Below are 5,715 nucleotides of genomic sequence, written 5' to 3' on the forward strand. Positions count from 1 at the left end.
GGGCGCGGGGAGGTGCTGGGGTGCAGCAGGAGCAGGTGGGTGTTCCCCGCCCGCCTTTCGGGTCCGCCGTGTAGCCGAGCCGCAGGTTTGGGTTGCTGTGCGGTCAGAGGTTTTGGGGCAAACGTCGCCTCTCGTTGAGCTGTAAGGCGTGTGTTAAGTGTTGAGGAAAAGCAGAGCAGCTCTGCAAGTGACTCAGAGGGCAGAAGGCATCTTAAGGCTTGTTTCTCAGTGTCGTGATTTATTTTATTTCCTTGAGGTATCACGCTGTGTGTGAAGTTCCCATTTGCACGTTCCAAAGTGAAGCTGCGTGCTCGGTAGGCAGGCTGCTTAAAAGCTTTGGCAGAACTAATTTTCACTCAATTATAAATGAAAATGAAAAAAAAAAAAAAAAAAAGCTTCATGTCTGAAGTAAATGGATATGTTGAAAGCACAGAAGATCAGTAAGTTGTACTTCTGTTAAATACTGATATGGGATTGGCATGCTCAGATTGCTTAGTGTTAAAGTCTTGTTCCAAGCTGCTCTAGTTTTTTAAACAAGGAAAGCACCCCACCCCACTTGGGTGTAAAATTACATATAAAGTTGGTTGAATGGAGATATACATGGAGATAAAACTGAGGAACTGTCTGAGACTGGTTTTCTTAGGTGGGCAAGAGTGAGAAACTGTCAATAAAAAAATACACTCCAGAAGGCTTGTCCTGGACTCTGATTCTGAATTACACATGTTCTTTGAATACTAGTTTTATCCCTTTGGCAAAGCCAGTGGATGCTGATACCTCAAACATAATTTTGGAGGTGTATACCAGAAATAAAAAAATAAATCTCTTGAATGTACTGAAGAAAGATACTTTTCAGCTATTTCTGGTGTGAATGGGGTAGACTGGAGATTGTCTTTTGTCTCTTGAAGGTAAACATTGAAAGAAAAGATCTTCTTGGCTTTGTGTTCTGAAGTGTTGTCATATGCTGGAATATGTCAGGAGAGATGTGTTTCTGGTCTGTTTTGCCCTCAGTAGCATGATTAAGACTGAATAGAAAGACAGAGACACACACAGTCTTTACAAAGAGACAAGATTCAACCACCTTTACCTTCAGCTGAGTGAGGGAAGAATCTAAGCATGGCTTGGTCCTGATGGGAGGTTTTGATTAGTTGCCACACAATTTCCTTGATAAGCTTAAGACTTTCCTTTGAATTGGCCTCCTTGTTTTGTTTTTAAGAGATCAGTGCTATTGCTACACTAACTGACTTAAGTCTGGTCCTATATTTGAATTTGTTTAATTTGGCTATACTTACACTGGGTAAGTAAAAGGGTACTAAGGGAAGTTGCACAGATGGAACATCATCATTATAGTTGCAGTGCACTCCTGGATGTGTGTGCATGCTCAGTGCAGTTTTGTTCAGCAGTGTGTGATACTTCAGTTTTGCACTGTTGGAGCTGATACAACACTTGTGTTCATTGAAGTGCTGTGACATTTGAACTGAGCAAAACGTAGTGAGCTCTCAGAATGCTTATGACTTGAGTTCCTTGGAAAGATGTTGATTTTGTGTCAAAATAACCATGGGCTTCCTTAAGCAAAGTAGTTACGGTAGCTTTCTAAGCAAGCTGCCTGTCTCTTTCTGGGGCCGTACATGAGCAAGAAACTGGGCTTCCCTTTGTAAATAGCCTCAATTTAACCTGGCATCATTTATGCACTTTACACAGTGTTTTCCTATTCCAGTTTCTTTTTAATGTGGCTGCTATTTGATTTGTATTATCTCGGAGGATATCTGTAGCAGGAAAGCTTAATTTTATCCATGCTGCTGAGGAGCCTTGAGCTGGATCAGTTAATAGTATCTGCTTTAACTTCAGTTAATCTTTTTAAAGCTGTTTAGTTGCCATGTTGTAGTGCAGGACTCTGCTTGCATGTGTACCAACTGCTTGTTAGCTGCACGGGAATTTTGGATGTTAGGAGTCAGTTTGTTACATTGTACTGTTCTTTGAGATCTGAATCTTCCATAGTTTCCTGTGTATCTTATCTTGCATGAAGATTACAACTGGTTTTGTTTGTAGATACTTTGTGTGATAAGTAAAAATAATGGTAATTTAATTTCTTACACTGTTTCTTTTAGCGGCCCACTAAGCTAATCTAGATTCTATGCTTTGAAATACTTTCATACGGAATAAATTAACATAAGTAAATTTTCCCCTTAGCAAGGAATAATTTCTTGCCAAGAATATGGTATATAAATCACTTATTAAAAGCCTAAAAGAGATTAGCAAGCATGGCTTGTTTTAAGTGTGAGACCAGTATCTGACTAGCATAGTATGTTTCTTTCTGGTAATTTTTGTCTCGTCAACTATAAATGTCTGTGTTCCAGCCATCAGCAATGCTGCCTTGGGCTGTAGAGCTGTATAGTGTATTTATTACTCTTTGAAGCTTTGCCCTACCTGGATGGTGCTGCTGCTTACAGAGAGGAAGAACATGCACAGTTGTCTTCTCCCTTTCTGATTCCCTGTGCTGTACTAGAGAAGTGAGAGGATGCCTATGAGCCAGCCCATCATTAGAATTCAACTGAGAATAATTGTTGGGTTTTGGGATATTGATTTGGTGTTCTCCACCTAGAGGTATTTTTATGGCATTGACTAGGCTCTGATACAGTCAGAAATTCTCTTCAGTTCCAGAAAAAAAAGTTCTCCAAATGCAGCAACTGCATGTGATAATGACATGGAAAAGTGTATCTTCGCAGTAGTATGTTACAGTGTTTGCTTGTACTGGTGTCCTGAAATCTGAGAAAGCCAACGATTCATGGTGTTGATAGTAACAATTTGGAAATGGATATATACCTGTCTGTGGTTCTTAAGTCATACCTGCTATTTAGGAGTTAGGAATCCCCGATACCTCCATGATAGGACCCTTTGATAGGTGGTTGCATTTGAAGAACAAGTCCAAGATCTTAAGCTAGTCTACAAGCTTCTTGTTCCCACCATCTCCTTTTCTTTCCCTTTGTGCTTTACAGTTCCTGCATCATTTCTGAAGCTTGCTCTGACTCCAGCCTTCTCTATGGGTTGCTTGCAGAAATTTCATGTAGAATGCATGTTCTCTATATAAACTTCAGTTACATATAAATAGGGAAGGGCAATGTTTTTATTTGTTTTCTTACTGAAAAGAAGGGGAGTTTGTCCCACAGTGGACTAAATATACCTTTTGATGCTTTTATGCTGTGGCAATTCCAGTGTGGTTACCCTTGCAGTTAGTGTACCTTCTGAAGACTTAAAATGGATTAGTTTTGTAGGAAGTATGTTTGCATCCAGTACTTTATCTAAGGTGTGGAAATTCTTCTGCTTTGTAGCAAGAGTTCAAACTACTTTTGCCTGAGGTCTTACACTTAGCTGGCATTTCCTGCATACTGCTCTATTTGTTGTTTTTTTGTTTGTTTGTTTTTGTTTGTTTGTTTTGTTTGTTTGTTTTTGTTTGGGTTTTTTGTTTGTTTTTTGTTTGTTTGTTTGTTTTCCCCAGCACAGCGTCCACATGCTCAGTTACTTAGAAAATTGTTAGTTTGTAGAGCCTGGCAGATGAAATTAATTATGTAGCTGCTCTACATGGACTCTGAAGTTAATCTTGGTACATTAAATCTGATATAATCATAATTGGCAGAATTCTTTGGTGTGAACGTGGTTACAGGGCTGTCAGTCTTTCTCCCATATATAGTCATCTTCCTCGGTTTGTTACAAGTTAGTGGTCAGGGTCAGAACTGTGTACTCATGTGTGCTTATCAGTGTACGTTTGTATCTCTGACTGTACTAGGTAAAAGTAATTTTGTTCTGGTTAGCATGCAGTTAGAGGACCTGATTAATCCTTTCCTTGCTACAGTGCTGTGCAAATCTGGAAACACCATTTGCTGTGACTGCTACATTGGAATATTGTAAAAATATGTGTTGTCAGTTTTGGCTGGTCAACTGTCTGCTCCCCATCAGGGAAGCTATCAAAGACATCCACCAGGGAAACTGCCATTTGTGTTGGTACTAGATGTCAGCAGTACCCAGAGTAACCCTTACAGACTGAAATTCTCAAACATGTTTCCTGGGAAACATTTTGTGTCACAGGCTCCAAGATGCTTGGCTCCACATGCTATTGAGGATCACCTGTGGAGGCAAAAAAGCCTCTGCGTTTTGTCAGTCACCTGATGGGTTAATTTATCTTATAGCAAAGGAGAGGATTAAGTTTGACTATAATGTAGGACTTAACTTTAAATGAGAAAAACACAGTTGTGATTATGGAGGTGCATATGATTTCTATTTTTTTTTTAGTATTTCAGATAGGTTTGTTTTTCCTCTCTTTCATCTTAGAGCAGGCTTGTAGGTTTCTAAAACATTCCTCACATTAAACAAAAGAAGACAAACCAAACAACACCTGAAAAAGCCCTGAAGTATTATTTCTGTTGTATATTATATATATCTATATCTATCTTTCTACTGATTAGTATCATGGCTTATAAATCACAGAGCCAGGTACTGTCTATAAACATATCTTACCAAAACCACAGTTTTTCTTTTGTTTTCACAACTTGATAGAGATCAGCTGTGTAGAGACCAACCACATGTTGCTTATTTAAAAACATAATGGGATGGGGAGGGAAAGACTGAGATGTTGTTTTCCACCTTTGTTTTTCCTTTCCACACCCACCTACCCTCAGTTTTGGGAGAACCTGCTGTGAGGTATGTTTTTTGAAAAGGTTTAGGAGCTTGTTTAGATTTATATGCATTAACAGCAGCTCCAGGCACTTAGCTGACTCTAGCCTTGGGCCTGAAGTTACATAATGTTAGTTTTTGAATTTATATGTATTATTTGAATGCAATTATACTTCTCTTTCTACCACCTCTGAAGGGAATGATTGTTATGGAACTGTTGAGCAAAATGTAACTGTGCTCTGTAAAATCAAGGAGGTAAAGAAGTTGTGTAAGTTGAGCAGCCATCTCTTGTGAAAGTATTGTCATGAAGCATGTGAGAGGAGTGGTACTCTGTCTTCAGGGAGAGATGTGCTCTGAAAAACCTTTTCACAAGTGAATCTTGAAAAGTTTTATTTCTGAATGGCGTTTTCATTAACAGAGTTTCTCATAAATCATAGAATCATCCCTGTTGGAAGGGACCTTGAAGATCATCAAGTCCAACCGTAACCTAGATCCCCCTACCATAACCTAATACACCAGTTCAGTGCTTAAATCATGCTGCTAAGCACCACACCTGTATTTCTTTTAAACACTTCCAGAGATGGTGACTCCACCACCTCCCTGGGCAGCCTGTTCCAGTGTCCAGCCAGTCTTTTGGTAAATAAATTATTTCTAATATCCAGCCTAAACCTCCCCTGGCACAGCTTCAGGCCATTTCCTCTTGTCCTGTCATTATTCACTTGAGAGAAGATGCCTACTCCCACCTCCCTACAACCTCCTTTCAGGTAGCTGTAGAAAGCAATGAGGTCTCCCCTCAGCCTTCTCTTCTTCAGACTAAACAATCCCACCTCCCTCAGACTCTCCTCATAGGACTTATTCTCCAGACCTTTCACCAGCTTGGTAGCTCTCCTCTGGACATGCTCCAGCAGCTCTACATCCTTCTTGTAGTGAGGGGTCCAGAACTGCACACAGTACTCAGTGTGGCTTCACCAATGCCAAGTACAGGGACTTGATCACCTCTCTACTCTGGCTGGCCACAGTATTACTGGTGCAGGCCAGGATGCCTTTGGC

This window comes from Chaetura pelagica, unplaced genomic scaffold (genome assembly GCF_000747805.2).
Source record: "Chaetura pelagica isolate M959 unplaced genomic scaffold, ChaPel_1.0 scaffold82, whole genome shotgun sequence".
Taxonomy (NCBI): Eukaryota; Metazoa; Chordata; class Aves; order Apodiformes; family Apodidae; genus Chaetura; species Chaetura pelagica.